A 22,277-nucleotide genomic window follows, 5' to 3' on the forward strand; every position below is an offset into this window, starting at 1 on the left:
GAGTATTTTAAAGGTTCATTGGATGGAAGTTTGTCTATAAGCAGAGAATTTTCAGTAAAAATATGTACTATTATGTATAAATATACACACACACACACACATACATACCTAACTTGGTTTTATCCATCCTAAGAAATCCAAGGCTCTGTCACCTATATATTTTTTTAATTAGGACATCGACTTCTAGCAGAAGGAACAAGAACAAGAGAAACTGGGGTAAGTCCTAGTGAACATAAATTTAAAAAATTAAATCTTTGGTGTTTCATGTGATTTGTCTACTATGGCTTTTAGCATCTTTGTGATACAAATAGAAACAAAAGATTGAATGCCAACCAAGGTGTTGGTCAGAGGCTTGGGCCAAGAACATGATCTACCATCTCTACCAATACTTCTAAGTAAAACTACTTCAGATAAGCATATCTGAACATGTTAGAAAGACTGTCTCCTGCCTCATATTCAGAACTAAGATGAAATACCAATCAGCCTTTCAGGTTTTCTACCTAACTACCCAAAGGAAAAATATGAAGGCAATTTTTGATTAAGTAGAGTTCAGCTGAGCAGGATTTGACACTGATGCTTGAGCTGCATGTCTGAGAACACCAAAGCCACAGCCCTCATGTAAAGAAATTCAGTATATTCATTTGTTTCTGTGTGTCCATTTGGACAAATAACAGATGATCTTTTGGCTGCCGTCTTAAATCATAGCATTTCACAGTACAGTACGAAGGCAGCTTTATCTTTGGATAGAGTTTCCTACTAGGAATATCTTCCACAAGTCTGCGGTATGGTTCATACAAAGTTTAGAGGGAAAGTGTTGCTAAGTCCAAAGGCAAAAACTCTGAAGGAACTATGTGAAAACTTGCCAGAATTCATGATTTGTTATTTTAATAGATACAAAATTAAATCTTAACAGCTCAATGGCCATAGGATGTTTAATGCACTTGGATTTTCTCCATTCTCAATACATGCTGAAAACATAAGAAAGTCTGTGTTGTGGACAGCTGTAGATTCAACACTTTTGAGAGTGATGATTGCTTTGCTTGGCTCCAGTTGCTGTGGTGATATACAGTGATACCCAACCCTCTCAGGCATCTATGACTATCCTACCACCTCCTTTAATTAACATGTAGGAGAAGAGTTACTATTACAAAGGTGTGTGTTAAGAAACTATTGTTTCCCTCAGTTTCCAACATCTCTACAGTATCAGAATTTGCTGTAGTTTCCAGTTTCTCAAAATCAAAAGCTGAGAAACCTGAAAGATCATCATGTTTGAGGGCATTTGAATCACACAAAGTCTACTATGTAGCATAGCATATCTAAAGAGACTGATAAATCTAAGGAAGTTGATACATCTAAAGGACCCCTGTCCACATCCAAACAGATGATGGCATCACAGTTTATTTCACCTGATGTCAACTTCATATAGTAGAACTAGAAAGATCATGGCCTTGGAGAGCTGGACACAACTGGGGAGAAAAACTCATTCTGCTACTCATGGATTAAATGATCTTGGGGATATTAGTTAACCAAAGATGTAGTTTTCATACTTGTCAAGCATAAAGAAGTGTTATTTCCTTCAGGAAGTTTTTTTTCAATTATGAGGGATATGGGTCCTGGCACTAGAATAAGTGAAATAACTCCATGCAGGAAGTCATCAACAAATACTAGGCAGTCTATGTAGCCTACCATTACATTAATTTTAGAAATGAGGAAATTGAGAGCCATTGAAGCTAAGTGAAAGATTATTAATGACAGAACCAGAGCAACATTCTAGCTCCCCATATGCAGAACAGTCCTCCCTGTAGAACCCTATTTCTGTGTGTGTGTGTGTCAGTGTGTCTGTGTGCATGTGCTTATGTGTGTTCTCTCAAATATGAACACCTGGGGCTGGTGCCACTTCAACTCAAAACAGCTCATCTGCAGCACCACTTCCTCATTTCTTTGAATTTTTTTGGACTCCCTTTTCCTTATAAGGTAATTTAAGATTTACCTTGGCTAGGAAAGTTAATGGTTGATTCTGTTCTGAAACATTTACATTTTTCTTACTCAGACATCTCAGCAGTGAGAAACTCTTATCTATGGTATAATTACTCAGCATCAGAATATCAACAATATATCTTAGAGTAAAAGGCAGGTATGGTCATGTCTAATGATCAAGAGAACTCACTCATTCACAATAATTAGGAGTGTCAGGTGTCAATGATACAGAAGTGAATAATACATGTAAAATCTCTACTCATATGAAATAAAATTCCAGAGAGGGAAAGAAAATAAAAGCAAGGCATAAACAATTAATTTGGGTAATCTTGGGCAAGTCATTTTGCTTCAGTAAGCCTCAGTTTCCTCACTTTTAGAACTTGGTATTATTTTTTTATAAAACCCATCATTAGCTGGAAAATATAATATTAATACACTATATCAAAATTTTCAATACAGGTGCTTCAAAGTACTTCATGTAAAAGAAAAAAAGTTATAAAACTTTTAAAATAAATCTAGGAGAATATTTTATAACCTTATGCTTTGCGAGAACTTCTTAAGTAACAGTAGATACTTATAAGTCAAAAAAGAAAATGTAGATATAATGACTCCACGAAGAAAAAAAAATATATATATAACCACATACCCCCTAAACTAAGTCAAAATATAAATTAAAGATCGGAAGAAAACTTTTTAAAAGCTCTAAAATGGATAAACTGCACATTATAAAAAATGGGCAAATGCTATGAAAAACTGTTTTATATGTCATAAAATACTAAAGAATCACAATATTAGTAGTAATCACAAAAATACACAAATTTAAAAAAGAAATTACCAAGCATTTACCCAATAATTTGACTGGATCTTTAAAGACTGACAGCATTCAGCACTGACAAAGGTTTAGGAAAATATTTTCTTTCAAACACTGTTGGTGAGATTATAAATTATGACAATTCTTGAAAAAAGTAATTTGGAAATACTTATTAAACTTTAAAATGACCTATCCATTCACCCAAAATCCTACTCTGGGAATATATCCAACTGAAATCAAAGTACAAATACTTCAAGACAGATAAATCGATTGATAACATAGATAGATACATAGGTTGATTTATAGAAGCATTATATATAATACGAAAAATCTTTGGAAACCCAAAAGTGCCCATTTATAAAGAAATATTTTAAGGAGTTCCCATCGTGGTTCAGTGGTTAGAAAAACCAACTGGCATCCATGAGGACACAGGTTCAATCCCTGGCCTTGCTCACTGGGTTTAGAATCAGGCATTGCTATGAGCTGTGGTATAGGTCTCAGATGCGGCTTGGATCCCACAGTGCTGTGGCTGTGGCATAGGCTGGCAGGTGCAGCTCCAATTTGAACCCTAGCCTGGGAACCTCCATATGCTGCTTGTGCAGCCCTAAAAAGACAAAAATATAAAATAAAAATAAAATAAATATTTTGATCAACTAGATCATATCCATTTAATAAATTTCTCTCTGAGCTCTTAAAAAGGATTAAATTTGCAAGCATTAATTAGAAAAAAAAAGATTACACTATTGCTAAAAAAAAAGTTAATGGTGCATGTTATTTGACCATGAAATTCTTTTTAACTATTTGTATACATGCATTTTGTATTTTTATAAGCAAAGATATAATAATGGAAATTTGGGTATTTGTACAAGTCAGTCCCTAAGGAATTTCCTTTGAAGGGTAGGTTTAAAAGAACAAAATGAGAAGCTATCCAGTTACAAAAGGCATTACTACACTGCTTGGATTTTTGCTGCAAGTGTGTGACTTTAAAACTCAATTTTTTTAAAAAAACACACCTACGAACTTGAGCATATATATGTGTAGAAGGCTAATGGAGCACGAGGATGAAGCAGTCAGTGAAATTATTAGACAGGAGGTAGGCTTTGAGCTGAATCTTGGGAAAACTAAAGGAATATAATACATTGGTTGATCACTTTGGAGATATGGGCTGCAGGCTCTATCCTCGCATTAACCCCTTGATATTTCTATTTTACCATCTAAATATCTCTCAAATATGTTCCCTTCTACTATCTAATAACTTTTAAGCCTATATATAATATATATATAATATATATATATATCTGTGTGTATGCATATATACACACACTTATACATATGTACTCAAACTCATGCACAGTAAGAAAAATTCAAACTAAATCTATCATACATCCAATTCAGATTGGAAAAGTCTAATCACCGATAGTCTAATCACCGAAAGTCTGATAGTAACAGTGTTTGGTAAAGATATGACAGAAAAATGGCCCTCTTATATCCTCTTGGTAGGAGCATGAATTGATACAAACTCTATGCAGGGCTGTATGGCCAAACCTGTGCAATTTAAGATTTGATACCACATTCTATTTCAAGGAATGTATCCCACAAATATACTTAAATAGGTACACGAGTGTGCATGTTCAAAAAATATTCATGGCAGAATTCTGCATTAACAAAGGGTTAGAAATAATAGAAAGATCATTGTAAATTACTTAAGTAAATTACATTCATAAAAGAATACTATCTAATCCACAAAAGGCAGCAGATATATAAATACTTAATTTGAAATTATCTACCAGTTATACTACATAAAAAGCAAAGTAGAATGTATTCATCTAATTTAATATACATGTATATATTTCTCAGTTCACATACATACACAAATGCACATGCAATAATCATATATACATAAATGTTTGGATACATATAGATTCTCTCCCTGCATAGATTTATAACAACCTATTTATTGCTTAAAGATGTTCAGCAGTTTCTCACTACTTGAGAGGGGAAAAAAAAGTAAATTCTTTGCTACATTTTGCATGTCTCGCTAACTTCTAAGCATCAAATTAAGATACTACTCAGCATTCATCTTTAAGAAATTTCAGTTATGTTCAATACCTTGGGATATAAATCCAACAAGCACACCCAGACCTCTGCTGCCAGTATAGATTTGCTTCCTTTATTGTTTGTCATTCTTTATACCCCTCTACCGTGTCTATTTTTGATGACTGGACTTATACAAGATTGGTTTATAAATCCAATATAAAACTGCATCCTTATTAACACCCCACAATCACTATCAAAATATCTACTTTCCACTATTTATAACTATCTAAAATTAATGTGTCTATTTGTTGACCTCATTGGCCACTAGAATGTCATCAGGACAAGGCCCATATTTCTCCCATTTATTAGTGTATCCCCACTGCTGAGAATAGTGTCTAGCATATAATAGGTCTTCCTTCTCTATTCAATGAATAAATAAGAATAGACCAAAAATTTTAAAGATAATTTGAGCAGTGGAAAGAAAGGAATCAGGAAAAAAATAAAGCCTAGAATGGGGTTTTTCTTTTTTTTTTTTTCAAAGATTTGATTTTCTTAATTGTAAATACTATTAATGAAACGTCTTTTTCTTTAACTTGTTTCTTTTTCTAAATTGAAATATAGTTGATTTACAGTAGCAAGTTAATTGTACAGCCCAGTGATTCAGTTATACATACATATATATTTCATTCATATACTCACTAATATATATAAAATAGCCAAAAAAGACCTACTATATAGCACAGGGAACTATACTCAATATCTCATAATGACCAATAAGAGAAAAAACTGAAAAACATATATGTATATATGTGTATAAGTATAGAATGGGTTTTTCGAGGGTGATGAAATAAATTCATCTTTTATAGCAAAACAAGACAAATTTAAACAGAAAAATTTTCTTTGCCTATTTGGGCCTCCTCCCTCCCCTTTAATGCATATTGTGCATCTACATTAATGAAACCTCCTTAGAAGATAACCTTTCTTCTTAATCTTCCAAGGGTCCGCAATGACCTATGACCCACCACTTACTTTGTACATGTAGATATGGATTGTGTACAGTTCCAATAATGTACAGTCCTCTGTTTCAGAAACTTCAATCACTGCTTTGACATCTAAGGGGCAGAACAGATCTTAAAGCTTTCTGGGAAGCAGTCCCTAGGTTATAATCCTCAATTTGGCCTGAGTACGATTTTCCATTTCTTTCTTAGATTGAATGATTAATTTTTCATCCACATGGGTGATGTTTTGCCACTCCAGATTCCCTTTACTATGCCAGCACACCATCTCTTAGCTGCTATAAATGTTGGTTGCTAACAGCTCACAGCTGCCTCTTATCCAGAGGTTAACCCTGACTAAATGGGAGCCACCAACAGGCTACTTCACCCACTCCAGGGGAGCCCCAGCCAGCCTCTGGCCCTTTTACTCCCCAAAGCACCTGGCTAAAGCTGGAATCCAAATGAAACTTCATCCATAGTTAGCCCCTTGCCCTTGAACTTTCCTAACTTCTCTTGCTCTCATTCTGTGGAGGACTCTCAGAAGCATCAGGGTAAAGGAATGGGAAATTTAGGAAAGGGTTACTTGAGGAGATACATTAAGAAACAAACTAGATTGCCCTGAATCCTCTGTCCCTGTAGAAGCAGACTATCCTCTCACCTCTAGTTAGAAGAAAAAGTTCTTGCTGCAAGTGCAGCCCTTAAAAAAAAAAAAAAAAAAAAAAAAAGACAAAGAAGACATAGTTCTCTTCTCTCAACCCCGACCCGTGCACCTTGCAATGAAGACTACGTACATAGCTCAAATGAAACAAGAGTGTTCAAAAGACAAGGATTGCCCTCTACAGAATTTGTCCCTCCTTCTCCCTGGTCATTAGATCAATAAATAAGGTCAAATCAAAACATGGCCCAAATCAAAAATTAAATGTTGAAAGACCATCGGACCTAATCTGTAAATAAAAGGGACCAGGAGAGTATCCCCAGGGTCTTGAGGATGCTACATCAAGAGTGAAGTAGTGGATTATCATACCGAGCGAAATAAGTCACACAGAGAAAGACAAATGTCATATCCTATCATGTATATATGGAATCTAATAAAAATGATACAAAAGAATTTATTTATAAAACAGAAACAAACTCACAGATTTCAAAACCAATCTTGTGGTTACCATAGGTGAAACCATTAGGGGGAGGAAAGAATAGGGAGAGTAGGGATAACATACACACTCATATATAAAAAGATGATTAACAAGAACCCAATGTATAGCACAGGAAAACCTACTCAATAGTTTATAATAAGTTATACAGGAAGAATAATAGATGCATATTTATATGTATCACCAATTCACTTTTCTGTACACCTAAAACTACTACAACATTTTAAGTTCAATATACTCCAATAAAATTAAATTTTAAAAAAGGGGGAGTTCCTGTCGTGGCGCAGTGGTTAACGAATCCGACTAGGAACCATGAGGTTGCGGGTTCGGTCCCTGCCCTTGCTCAGTGGGTTAACCATCCAGCGTTGCCGTGAGCTGTGGTGTAGGCTGCAGAGGCGGCTCGGATCCTGCGTTGCTGTGGCTCTGGCGTAGGCTGGAGGCCACAGCTCCGATTAGACCCCTAGCCTGGGAACCTCCATATGCCGCAGGAGTGGACCAAGAAATAGCAAAAAAAAAAAAAAAAAAAAAGGACAAAAAAAATTAAAAAAAAAAAAAAGGAAAGAAGTACTAGAAAGCAAGATAATAGTGTATCAATCAGGGATATTGTCAATGACACTAAACTTAACACCTGAAAAACCTTGGTCCATTAATACCATCTCAGTTTCTAACCATGCCATTTCTCCCCTTTTATCTATCTATTCCTACAAGGGAATTATTATAATCAAATAAATAAATGAGTGTCCAGAGGGCCCTATCAATAGTGGTTCAATGGTGGGAAATAATTCTCCTTCTGGAAACACTGTTATAGAAAGAGTAACAGATTAAATGGTTCTTGATAAACCTTCTTAGAAACCTTTTCTACATAACCAATTCCTCGTCATTCAAAGTCCAGTTCATTTATTACCTTTTCACGGTCCTTACTCTCAACTCCTGAAGAATTAATTTTTCTTTCATGTGGGTTCCCACAGCATTTTATTCTAACCTCTATTTCAGTACATAAAACACAGTTTTATAGCTATAGGTGATGTCTAATCATCTTTGTATCCCAAGCATTAAACAGAGTGGTTGTCACATACAAAGTGTCACATACCTTTTTTATTAAATGGAAATAATATATACTTTTCTGTATCCATAATAACAAAGTTACTGTGTCAAGAATTAATCAGTAGGTTTGGTTTTTGTTTTGTTAAATCTCTCAACCTTGTTTTCTGCATCAATACTTTATTAGAGCTACCTGAGTTTTCAACTTGTGACCTTCTAATACATTAACTGGTAAAACTTGATCAATCATGCTGGCAGCCATTTCTAAAGCAGGGGGTAAAAAAGAAATTTTTAAATTATTTTTAGAATTTTTATAACCATTTCAAGCATTGGCCAAAGTAAAGACAAAATCATAGTGACAGTCCTTCTTCAACAACCATGAGCTTATGCTGTCTTGTTGCACATATTTTCCCACCTACCCTCCTACATAGTTATTTGAAGCAAATTACAATTTCATATTATTTCACCCATACATACTTCTGTACTTGCCTCTAAATATTAAAAAAAACAAACAAACAAAAAAACAAACAAACAAAAAAAAAAACCTGTTACAAAACAGAATTCGGAGTTTCCATCGTGGCGCAGTGGTTAAAGAATCCGACTAGGGCCCATGAGGTTGCAGGTTCCATCCCTGGCCTTGCTCAGTGGGATAAGGATCCAGCGTTGCCGTGAACTGTGGTGTAGGTCGCAGATGCCACTCGGATCCCGCATTGCTGTGGCTCTGGCATAGGCCAGTGGCTACAGCTACGATTCGACCCCTAGCCTGGGAACCTCCATATGCCACGGGAGCAGCGCTAGAAAAGGCAAAAAGACAAAAAAAGAAAAGAGACAGAATTCAACTGAGTAAATTTCAAAGATCTTATTGGCTTTAGTCAATGATACATGATTCAGACTGCATTCAATATAGCAGAGAGAACAGAGCTCCAAGGAACTGTACAAAATCATACTTTAATGGGCAGAAAAGAGCAGGAACAAGGAAGTTATATTAGACAAAAAGGTGGATTGATTATGGCAAGGCTTCCTTTATAGGATGGCCGATCTATCAGTCGGAGTATCTAACCAATGCTGATCAGGGGATTCCTGATTTATGCCTCCATTTTTGAGAGAGCCAAAGCTCTATTTAAGTCTCAGTTTGATGACACAGGATTAACCACAAGCAACTCCATTTGGAACCTGTTGGTTTTTTTTGTTTTTTTTTTGTTTTGTTTTTTTTCCCCCTTTTTAGGGCCACACCCACAGCATATGGAAGTTCCCAGGCTAGGGGCCAAGTCAGGGCTGCAGCTGCTATCCAGCCGTAGCCATGCTGGATCCTACCTGCATCTATGACCTACACCTCAGCTCGTGGCAATGCTGGATCCCTAACCCACTGAGTGAAGCCAGAAATGGAACCCATATCTTCATGGATACTTGTCAGCTTCTTAACCCACAGGGCCACAATGGGAACTCTGTGCTATCTTATTTTTAACGAAACATAAAGAGAATACCATTAGCACTCCTAAATGCACACCTGAATAAATTCTAAATATCATCAAAAATCCAGTCAGTACATTTGAACATTTCAGTTACCCCATGGAAAAAGGAAGGTAAAGGTCTACTCATTTTCTACAGACTAGGATGAGAATGTTCCTTGTAGCCAAGGGCACAGTTTAGCAAGTTCAAACAGTTCTGCAACATAACTATTCATAATAAGGAGTTGGTATCAATGCTCAGCTTTCACTATCATCAGAGAGAAAGAAAGAAGATTAGAAGTTGAGAGTTCAAGGTCCTTCTTGGCTGGGTTTTTCAGAGTCTCAGATGGTATTCTAAATTCCTCCTCCACTGATAATCACAGTCAAGGACTGATTATAATATAGAAATGTGGTAGTTACATATTTTTGTGCTAAACAACTAATTTTACCTCTTTATTATGTAATTACTGATTGATTACTGGAAAGTAAAGCTAATAAAGAAGTGCTAAGACTTTCTTCCCATAGGAGTATAGTAATAACACTGAATTATGCAGTATTTCAGAAAATGGATTAAAAAATATCTTATTAGCAATTTAAATACAGTCCTCACCTTTCTATTTCATGCTAGAGTAACAACCATCTTTAAAATGAGCATACCATAAAATAAGGAATTAACACAAATGTCTTACCTCCTCAGATTCCTCCTCATGAACTTGGTTTAGAGGTGGGAATGTTGAATCTATTACTCCTCTACCCAAAATAATATGTTAAGAAAGATAAACTGATTCGATTAAAATGACTGAATATATGCCTCCCTAAGAGCAAAAAGAGTTTTGTGAATATCCTGCTTTTCAACCTTTCGTTGAACAAAAGGATACACCATAAACAAATGGATACACCATAAAACACAGGTAGGGATAATGGCTCTCCAAGTGACTGAACTAAACAAGTAGAAATAAAAGCAATACATAGGTACTGGAAAAAGAGAGCCAGAATTATAATCTATTCTGTTTTTTGCTACTTACTGGTTTTGCGATTTAACAAAGGCTCATCTCTGAGTCTGTTTGCTTGCCTGTGAAATAATTACAGGCAATGGATTAAATCACTTACAAAGACTATTTCAGTTAAAGAGTTTTAATTGGATTTTAACTCTATTACCCTGAATCCTTTATTTCTCTTTTTTTTTGTTGTTGTTTTTGGTTTTTGTTTTTGTTTGTTTGTTTGTTTGGCTGTGCCCACAGCATGTGGAAGTCCCTAGGCTGGGAATCGAATCAGACCCACACCAGAGCAGTGACAATGCCAGATCCTTAACCTGCTGAGCCAACCGAGAACTCATTTTCTTTCTTATTATCAAAGATACTCCCTTAGAAAAGCTGTTACAGTATTATCTTAAAACATACCTAGTGCCTACCCCAAAAAAAGGAGGATCAGGTTGACTTATAAATTGGACTAGAAAGTCCATCTATTCTTCTAATGTGCACATGTGAATAATATTTTTTCATAAAGAATCTTGTATATTGTCACATGTCAAATGATACACAGTACAAAGACTTATTGACAAAAGTTCCAGGTGGGCAGAAGAAAAAAAATCATTATTAATTCCAACCCTTGTACATTAATTGTTGCACAATTCATCTCAAATAGCAAATTGACTGAGTTAGGATACACAGATGCCCAAAGGCACAGAACATTTTTCTAGATTAAAATTTTCATCTGCAAACCAAGCAGTGGGTTTTCTTTGTTATATTTGCTTACATATTTCTTCATATGGAAAATATATTATAATAAGAAAAAAGGCAACCCATCCCCCAAAAAAGAGTCTTTGAATAAAACACAACCACACTGATTGTTAATTATGATTACAAATCCAATAAAATAGTGCATGGGCTCAAAGCAAAGTTTATACCTACTTGGGAGGAAAGGCAAAGAGTATGGAAGTAGAAAAATCTTCACAGAGAAAACTGTGCCTGAGATCAATCTTGGCAAATAAAAAAGCAAAAAATAAAGATAGAAAAGATATTTCACAAAAAAAGAGTTAGCATAGGGAAGAGAAAAGTAGAGATATCATGCTAGATATTTTAATAGGCACTCTTGTTTAATATTCACAGCAATCTAAGTAGTAGTATTATTATTTTATAGATGTAGAAGCTGAGGTTCAGGGAAGTTAATTAACTTACCCAAGGTTACACACCTAATAAGTAGCAGAGCCAGCCTCCTAACCTAGTTTAAATGACTTCTAAGCCATATTATATATACTGGGATATTCATTTATTCAGAAACCATTTATTGAGGACTCACTATGTATCAAAGAATATTAAAATCTGTGATACAAAGGGGTCTAAGATATAGTTACTGTTTTTAAGGAAACTGTTGGGCCTTTGGACTGAGTTGGGAAACAGGCAGCTTCCAACTGATTTTCGATCATTTCTCTAGTCTCTTGCTTCCTGCTCTTAGTACCCCACAGGGTACCCTGAGTTCATCTTCACTGGGACCAAAATGCAGAGCCCTGTTCTCCACTAATCTGCTTTGAGAAAAGAATTTTTTCAGTGCAAGTAGGAGCCAGTACAGGGCTGCCTCAAAACAGAGCTAAGAGATGCTTCTGTCTTGAAGGCATTGACACTGTCCTGAAACAAAGTCCAGACTCAAGCGTCTTACTCCCACAGGTTCCTTCATAAACACACGGGACCTTGAATACATACTCAACAGTAGCAAGACTTGAGTCTGTTTCCCGTTCCTTTTCCAGAAGGGGTCAAGCCTGCCCAAGAAAGCATGAATCTTCCTCTGTCCCATGCCTGGTAAAGCTCTCAGAGGCAAAAGTGAAGTAATAGCTCTTCATAGCTTTCTTCTCTTTGGCATTCTCTTTACCCTTAACCATGCATTTCTCCCCATTCCTTATTATCATGCTTCCTGATGTGCTAACAAATGAACTGCCCTCCATCTTAAGAACTCTAAAAAAGCCATTGTGTTTCCTAGAATTGAAAAGCTTACCCACCTCCTGCAGTCTCAAAGCACACTGAGTCTAGTGAGTGCCCCGTCTCCGTATGTCTTGAGCATTTCCCAGGATCTGATAGAACTGACCAGAAGGGATGTCCAGATCTCAGGGGCTAGTGATCAAATACTGAGGTGCTTTCAGTTCTGGATGACCGTTAGCAGGGATCACTCTGCAGAATACTGCCTATTAACAGGACACAAAACCTCACTGTACCTTATTATCTTTAACTGGATTTGGGGGAAAAAAACTATCTCAGTCAGGAGTCCCTTTTGTGGCTCAGCAGAAACAAATACAACTGGTATCCAGGAGGATGTGGGTTCGATCCCTTACCTCGCTCAGTGGGTTGGGGATTTGGCATTGCAGTGAGCTGCAGTTAAGGCTGCAGATGCAGCTCAGATCCCATATTGCTGTGGCTATGGTATAGGCTGGCGGCTATAGCTCTGATTGGACCCCTAGCCTGGGAACTTCCAAATGATGTGGGTGTGGCCCTGAAAAGGAAAGAAAAAAAAGAAAGAAATGCCTCAGTAGGAGACTAGGGAAAGAATGAACAAACTGAATATTTAATAAAAGATACATACACACATTTTTAACCTGTCATTTTGGCAAATATCTCACTTTCATGCTTTTCTATTTTTGAGAGAAATGAGAAAAACATTTAACATTGCTTTTAGTACATAACTGTGAATGTGAAGAGGGCTGATGGTGGGCACAGAAGTAGTCTACAGCTTAAAACAAGAATTCTTTAAATTTACCTTTTAATTCCTTAGATGAAGCTTAAGTTATTTCAAAAATTTCTATACATACCCATTTCTTCCTTATTAATTTATTAATACATATTGGAAGAGCTGGATACATTTAGATTGCTAGAGTTGTACTAATGTATGAAAAATCAAAATCAAAATCACCTCAGTAACTTGCTTAAAAATGTCCTGAAGATTATTAACTTTAAATGTTGCAAAACTGGGTTTATTTGGCTTCTAACACTTAATATATCCCAAATGACAAATTAAGAGCTATTAAACCCTGACTTATATCAAATCTCTCTCACAAGTCTATACTTTCATCAAAATAAAATGGGACCCAACAGTTTAAAGACATAAAGTTAGCTTTATCTCAAACAAACATAGCCAGAATATTAGAAACGAGGAAGAAGTAATGTTTTCTGGAAAGATTTAATGTTTTCTGAGCAGCCAGCACTCTGTCTTTGCAAAACCTTTCCAGTGAACAATGGTTTGTATTATTCTCAGCCTTCAGTTTTCCTCCAAATCCTCTATTGTAAGCATTTCCTAGCTCTCACAACACTGCTTGACAGTTTTGTTATTTCAGTCTTATTTTCTGCAATTTTACTTCTCTGCTGTCTGGATGATTTTTATTATTTGCCATATTCTCTCTTTCGGATTGGGGGTTTTATTCTGGTTTTGGCTTGCTGGGGTTTTGGCAGACTACTGCTATAAAATACAAGAGGGTTGGAAGCTATGCAGATGGCAAATGTAGTGCTGTGTGCTCTCATTCATGATGGGCTTCCGTCTTTTTATAACAGTCGGGAAAAATGCCAACTCTTATTTCCTGTGCCCACTTCTGACATATTTAAGCAAGACTGAAGTAGTGACTTACAGAGATGAAGGCTTTTTATAGTTTGGGTAGGCTCTGGCCCTTGTAATTTAAAAGAAAAAATGTCTGCTGATACTTAGCATTAATCTTACATGTGTTTTCCATTTTCGGATGTATTTCATGAATCTGTTTACCTTTAAAGTTAACATCTCCTTCGTTTTAGAAGAGTTAAATGATTACCTAATATTTTCTTTTAGTTTTTACTGTTTGTTTTTTCCCCAAGCCAGTACACATGATAACAATTAAGTTTATTTTCCAAAGAACATCTTGCCAAGCACTACCATTGAATTAATAAGACCCAGTCTCTCAACTGATGTTTAATGACCTTGTTTCCAGAAATGGCACCTTGAAGAGAAACATTCATTTCAGTAGTCAGATTGAAGAGCATCAATGGAGATAAAATATTTTTCTTCAGCAAAAAGAGAACAGTTTTGCACACCATGGATCAGATATTTAGGCCCCTCTAGTAAACCAAGGGTATTCACAGTGCAATCTCATAGCAACAGTAAAGTATGGTTGGTGTTGTTAAGCAAAGTATGTATTTCTGCCATGTAACTACTGCAGTGTGAGAACTGGAAATGATCAAGTTCTGCCAGTGCCTTGGTTTCTGTTGATTATACTCTTTTCTCCCACAGGAAGATGTATTCAGGAAAATCAAATTGTAATTAATTTCTATTCAGTCTAAAAGTCCAACCCCGAAATATAGAGGCATGCAGCTTAAGAAAACAGATCTTCATAGATAGAACCACACATTCTCTGGCGGAGTTTATTGATTGATGGGTTCTACTATAAAAAGGCACACAACTTTGCTCCTGGTCACACATAAATGACAAATAAGAAACCCATCTGATTCTAATTCTGTCCTCACTCAACAGGAATCTGAATTCAGTGAGAATGCTGAATGAATAACTAATGGAGTCCTAACCACAGAACACAAAAACAAGAAATCCAGATGTCCTGGGAGTCTTCCAATACCTCACCCAGAACTTGGGCAGTACAACTCTCCATCACGAAGGGTTGTGTCTTTACAGAAAGACACTTGCCTTCATGGTCTTGCCTACAAAATGCTACAGCGCTCCCCCCAGACAAAAAAACAAAACAAACAAACAAAAAACCACCCCAACCTACTCCTAGATACCCCATAGATGGCAAGGTACCACTCCCATTTGAGAACAACTGCACTCAAAGCTGCCTCAGAGGGTCTTGTAACCTTCGGCCCTCAAGTGACAAAGACAGTTCAGTTACACATTAAATCAAGGATCCCAGTCACCAGGCCTGCACAAGCTTCAGGTGGATTGTTTTCCTTGTGTATGAATAAATATTTGGCATTATTACATCTTTATTTAACTTCATCAAAAATAATAAAGAGGATCATGCAAACACAAATATAAGGTAAAGAAAATAAACTAAATAATAATTCTTCCTCAAGTTCTAATGCATTTTAAGGAACAGATAATTCATATCTACTTGTACTTAATTGTACATGCAGCCAAATAGAAACCGAAATAAAGGGATGGCAATACAAGGCCAAAAGTTTACTTGATCCTAAGACTACCTTATGTGTAAATATGAATTTATGACGAGAGATCTAATTTTATTATGGGGTAAATATGCTACTCAGGATATTCGAATGGATTTATCACTAGCCTCATTTAAAATTATCTGATAACTAAGTAGAAAAAAATCATTTATGAAGTAGTAGTAAGGATAAGTTTCTTGAATATTTTTCAGTAGAAACTTATTTACCATGACAGACATTCACTGACTTCATATCAATCAATGTGAATATTTCAATTTAGAATGTTTAGCTTATCTGTCAATGTAACTAATAAACTGTTGCTATAATACCATGTTTTATTAAATGCTTTGCTCAAAATAACATCTTCTAAAACATTCCTAAAAGAAACAAAAAGAGACCTGAGGTGGGGAAAATACATTCCATGTTTTTGGTTAAGAAAACACAACACTATAAACATTGTAGTTTTATCCAACTTATTTCATAAATTTAATACAACATCAATATAAAATACAAGAATTGTTTCTAAAGTTACACAAGTTCATTTTAAAGATTGTATGGAAAAATAATCAAATAAAAGCTGGAGAAATCCTAAGGGGGGAGGGAGGGCTACTTCTTCCAGATAATAAAATATACTATAAAGCTTCTATAAGTCAACTATACATTGACTTATACATTGGCATTATTACATCTGACATATGAGTGACCAAACTTACTAGTGGAACAGAACAGAAGTGCAGAAACGAATCCTAGTCCACAGAAAAGTTCAAAATACAGGAGTTCCCTTTGTGGCGCAGCAGAAACAAATCCGACTAGGAACCATGAGGTTGTGGGTTCAATCCCTGGCTTCACTCAGTGGCTTAAAGATCCAGTGTGCCCATGAGCTGTGGTGTAGGTTGCAGATGCAGCTCAGATCTAGCATTGCTGTAGCTCTGGCATAGGCCGGCAGCAACAGCTGGGATTAGACCCCTAGCCTTGGAACCTCCATATGCCGTGGGTGCAGCCCTATAAAGACAAAAGACAAAAAAAAAAAATATATATATATATATATAAACGCTGCCTCTCCAATCAGTGGTGAGAAAACTATAGTCATATGGAACCTATACATTTGAATCATTCCTCCCACTAAATTTGAAAACACTAGAGACTGAAATGTAAAAAATAGAGCCATGAATGTACTGGAATAAGATGGATAAATGCCTTTGTAATCCAGGCTGAAGAACACTCCTAATTATGATCAATGTCCAGAAGCAATAAAGAGAAGAGACTAGAAAATTTACATACATCTAAAAAAATAATGTCTGCATATAGAACACACACAAATACACACACACATCATAAGAATCCTAAGACCAAACTGTGAACTAGAAAATAAAATACCAATAACATATCACAGATAAAAGCTTAAAACCCTAGGAAATACAAAGAATATACAACATTTGAGAAAAAAAAAAAGACAAAATCCCCCTTCAGAGTTTGTCTCAAAAAAATAATACGTAAATATGCTTATCCTCATTCAAATAAAAAATATTAATTGAACATGTTTTCACATATGCTTTCTCACCAATTCAACTGGCAAACATCTAAAATTTTGACAAATCAGGCACTCTCAAACACTGCTGGTGGGGATGCAAAATGATACAACCCATTTTGTTGGGAAAACGATGTCTAGAAAATTATACATACAATTACACTTACCTCACCAATCTTGCTACTAGGAATTTTCTTAAAAATACACTGACAATAGTACAAAATATCATATACAAAGATTATCCTTGTTACAGTATTTGTAATAAGAAAATACTGGGAGTTCCCGTCGTGGCGCAGTGGTTAACGAATCCGACTAGGAACCATGAGGTTGCGGGTTCAGTCCCTGCCCTTGCTCAGTGGGTTAACGATCTGGCGTTGCCGTGAGCTGTGGTGTAGGTTGCAGACGCGGCTCAGATCCCGCGTTGCTGTGGCTCTGGCATAGGCCTGTGGCTACAGCTCTGATTAGACCCCTAGCCTGGGAACCTCCATATGCCGCGGGAGCGGCCCAAGAAATAGCAAAAAAGACAAAAAGAAAAAAAAAAAAAAAAAAGAAAAGAAAATAGTGGAGTATACAACAATGTAAATAAAATACACTTTAATAAAAAAAGAAAATAATTGGGAAAAATCCATGTCCATGATTAGGAGACTACTTCAAAAAACACTCATGGAGTACTATCTAGCTATGCATGAAAATGAATAGGACAATCTCACTCTACTGTTGGACAGTGATTCAAAAATTATTACAAGAAAAAACAAATGTGTTGAACACCTTTTAGTATCTCTTACTATTTGTATAAATAAGAGGGGATGGAAGTGTGTGTGAGTGTGTGTGTAGGTACCAACACATGTACATATGTGGGATTGATTCAACGCACACATATATACATGTGCATATATATGTTTATGTATATGTGTATATACATCCATATTTTTTTTCCTTTTTTTAATGGTTGCTGGTACAACATATGGAAGTTCCCAGGCTAAGGGTCAAATTAGGGCCACAGCTGCCGGCCAATGCCACAGCCATAGCAACGCAGGATCCAGGCTACATATGCGACCTACCACAACTCATGGCAATGTTGGATCCCCGATTCACTGAGCAAGGCCAGGGGTCGAACCTGCATCCTCGTGGATATGGATACTAGTCAGGTTCGTTTCCACTGAGCCACAACAGGAACTCACATCGGTATTATTTTAAAAAATAGAAAGATATACAAAAAACTACCAAAAATTGTTGCATATAGGAGGAGCAAGGATAGAGATGAAATTGTACTTCTGTTTTGAGTTTTTACTTTGGAGGATTATAAATGTTTTAACCTAAATAATAAAAAAAAAAGTTAAATAACAAAAAATGTATCCTTGTATTTTGTAATTAAATGAAAGCAAATGAATTTAATTGTATGTTAAGCTGGTAAAACAACCATAAAATAAATTATGCTGAGAGATAAAAATTATATTGCTTTCATTATACAGTCCTTGTGGGCTATATCTTAATGACAAAAAAAAAAAAACCCAGAAAGTTGTCTTATTAGCAGAAATGCTAGCATTGTTATTTTGAAACTATTATGAGCATAATGCAGAATTAAAGAACCAAGTCATTATGTTAACACCAGTAGGAACCAAGATTTTCAAACCAAAATAACAGAGATAACGAATATACAAATCAAAGGTAAGTACCCTAGTATCTGAAACTTAAATTACCACTATTTCTATGAACTCAATAAATATTTTCTCTATACAGTAGTCCCCTTTTATCCACAGGGGACCCTCAGTGGCTGCCTTAAAACATCAATAGTACTGAACCCTATATACACTGTTTTTTCCTAAATTAATGAATTGGTGCTATACACCCCATGGGTCTGCTGGACAAAGGGACGATCCATATTCTTACACAGAACACCATCAGATTTCATCCTAATATTAAGAATGTCGTGCATTTTAAAAGTTAATTGTTCTTTCTGGATGTTTCCATTTAACCTATTTAGACCTTGGGGAACTAAAACCACTAATAGTGAAACTATGGATAATGGGGAAACTACTATATAAAGAAGTTTGGGTATTAAGTCCTGTCCAGTGAATAGGACTGAAAAAAAAAAAAAAAGAAAAAGAAAAAGAAAAAAAAGGCAGTTCTCTTGTGGCACAGTGGGTTAAAGAGCCAGCATTGTCACTTCAGCACGTTGAGTCACTGTTATGGCGTGGGTTCGATCTCTGGCCTGGGCTTCAATATGCCGTGGGCACGCCAAAAAAAAAAAAAAAAAAAAAAAAAAAAAAAAAAAAAAAGCAGCAGCAACAGCAAAGGGCAAACTTAGAGTCCTCATTTTCAAATCAAACTGTCATTTTCTATCAAAAGTACAAAGTTATTTGGTAACAATAGGTGATTTCAAGCCTAGGAATGTCCAAAATGAGGTTAGGACATCTTGTGCCAAAAGAGCAAGACAGATTTTAAAGATTGTCAGACTCATAAAAAAGATGCAAGAGCCAACTAGCTCCTGGCTCCAAATGGGTAATTTGAGCACCTGAAAGTAAAATGTTTGAAGTTGATTAGAGCACATCAAATATTTCTTTAAATCATCGGTCAACTTTCAGGTTATAAAATATGAACTCATTATCAAGTAAATTAATAGATAAAGACATAATCAAATCTTTATACTGTCATTCTTGCAGAAACTATTTTGAAGTAACAATATTATATGAAGAAAAGTTAGTTTTATCGAGGAATTTCAGCTATAAATAAGAAAAATGATAAAGTTAAAATCATCACATGTAACCCCTAAAGAAAGAAAGGATTTGGGCAGTGATTATTAACAGGTAATCATTAGGTGAGACACTGATGAAAAACCTTGTACCAGACTTAGGGGCCTAAGAACACTAACCCAGTGGAGTATTTTAGCATCACTAAAAATGGGGCTTCTGCTCAATGTGATACACTAGAAAGTTCACAGCACCTCCTAGAGTACCTTTTGAATATTTTCTTTTTGCTTTACAAAAAAAAAAAAAAAAAAAGGGCAGAGAACCTGAATAAAATTAATACTTTAGATCGACATATTTTAGGAAGTAAGAGGAATAAATAAGATAAATTATTATTAATGCCATGAAGGAACAGCCAGCCAAATCCAGAATGTGAAAAATTTTCCCATATCTAGCTCCTTTCTCAATTTATAAATAAATTTCAAAGGGGAAAAAAGAAGAGTAGAAACTGCCATAAAGAACAACAATTAGAAATACTTAGGAAGTATAATATATGGAATTTTTAGTTTGATATAAGCAAATAGTAAAAATATATGTTTTAAGTACTTAGAAAATTTGAACATGGACCGCTTATTAGAGATTAATATCATTAGTTATGATAATATCAATGCATTTATAAAAATCATTACCCGTTGATAACAATATTTTGAAGAATTTATGGTATCTGGAATTTGTTTTTAAATAATATAGAAGTAATTGGGAGAAAGATGAAACAACACTGTCAAACATTGATAATTGTTGAAGCTGGTTGATATGTACATAGAATTTACTATGCTATTTTCTACTTGTGTTTGAAAATTACCATCATAAACATTTTTAAAATTCTAGTGACTGGTAATTTCTGTCTTATGTGACTACAATTTACTGCTCCCCTTGTGCAAGCAGAGCAGAAAGTGTATCCTTCAGCATAAGACTCTTATTACATAAATTTCTAAATTTTACTTGTTTTTAAAAACTGGTATTTTTTCTTTGATCAGACCTGGAGCATTTTCAGGCAGAGTTTTCAGTAAGTTCTCCTTCATATACTTTCTTAATCCATTAAGTATTATCAGATAGGAATTTTCTGTAGTTTCTTTGCAATAAAAAAAAATGAAATAAAATCTGTCTGCAATGGGTCCCCTGCTTTTACTCGATATTTTAACTGACTGATTCCCAACCTGCAGATCCTTAACTTCTGGAACACCAGACCATAGAGAAAACCATGAAACTATGAAACATTGTGTGTAGCCTAAATAATAGCTTACATATATAAGTAGTATTATATTTAAGTTTACTGAGATGCCGTTATGATAAAATAAAAATTTCAATAAATACTTAAGTTATGACTCCTTTTATGTAGATTATAGATGTTTTTAACATTAAAAAGCAATACCTCAGTACCTCTTGATAATATTAAGGATGTCTGACTACTTTGTTCAGAGATTACATGGCGATTAGTTTTTAACGCATTTTAAGAACGGTAGCAATTTTTTTTGTCTTTAAGAATAATCCCTAAAGGGTCCTTATTAAGATGGTTCCTTGAGGATTCATCCTAAGTGGTCCTTCATCCTCTCTTAGACTAACTCCTCCCTACAAAATGTCAACAGGTTGAGAACCCCTGCTCTCATCTTTGTTAAGTAGGACGCCACATAAGCAGAGCCCCCTGGAGGTGTAGGACATAATCGCTGGGCAGTGGAACTTTTTGTCCCTAAGGTTACTAAGTGGCAAAAATATTACCCTTTTCATATCACAGTTACATCCATTTTTAGCCCAATTCAGAAAGTATAAACCAATAAAGACACACTGTAAGTACTAATGGCTGTGAGAGTAGAGTATTGTGCCCTTTTATGGCATAAACTAAATCCCTATTGGATTTTACCTAAATCTGGTCTCCAAAGTGACCAAAGGATGTCTAAAGAACAGGACTGAGTGAAGGGAATATGCTGGAATCAATGGGCTCATGCTGCATATTTATGATTGCTGAGTATTATTTAGACCAGATGAAATCCTGATTCATTTTTCTAGATGCTTAACTATTTTGTATTTGTCTACAGTAAGTTGTTTATATTGCTCTTAAGAAGAACAAAGTAATTTCAACTTAAGATTTTTTTCCTTTGACATTCTCTTTCAAATGTTTTCTCTTTCTTAAAATGAGATTTGTCAGGCTTGATTATGAGTGCATGAAGGCATAATGCTTTCCCAAATTAAATGCTAGATTCTGGCCCTTGGTCCTTCATTTTTATGAAATATTAAATCAAATACCATGTGTGGGTGATGAATACATATGAGAGGAGGCTTATAATTCACTGTGAAGCTGCTTCTCTCCATAGACCAAGATAATGCTGGACAAAACCTAGGTCTAAGACCTTGCATGCCAATGGCACCACTGCAATCAGAATCAAATGCAAAAAAAAATTAAAGACTATGATAAAGAGATAAAT

General features: G+C 35.4%; 1 protein-coding gene across 3 annotated transcripts in view; it reads right to left on the reverse strand.

The window, feature by feature from the left end:
* DTWD2 (DTW domain containing 2) overlaps nt 1–22,277 on the reverse strand; it is a 1,117,698-nt gene that overhangs the window by 484,832 nt on the left and 610,589 nt on the right. Inside the window, exon 10 of one of the 3 annotated variants that reach the window (XR_014838613.1) lies at nt 109–183. The exons of the other annotated variants lie outside the window; for them this stretch is intronic. The gene's annotated coding sequence lies outside the window, so the exon portion shown is untranslated. The remainder of the gene's footprint in view (nt 1–108; nt 184–22,277) is intronic. 3 annotated transcript variants of the gene reach the window in all.

This window comes from Sus scrofa, chromosome 2, assembly GCF_054392235.1.
Source record: "Sus scrofa isolate SSC_HxYL_T2T_F1_AM1 chromosome 2, Sscrofa_HxYL_maternal_Yorkshire_Landrace_v2.0, whole genome shotgun sequence".
In the NCBI taxonomy this organism is placed as follows: domain Eukaryota; kingdom Metazoa; phylum Chordata; class Mammalia; order Artiodactyla; family Suidae; genus Sus; species Sus scrofa.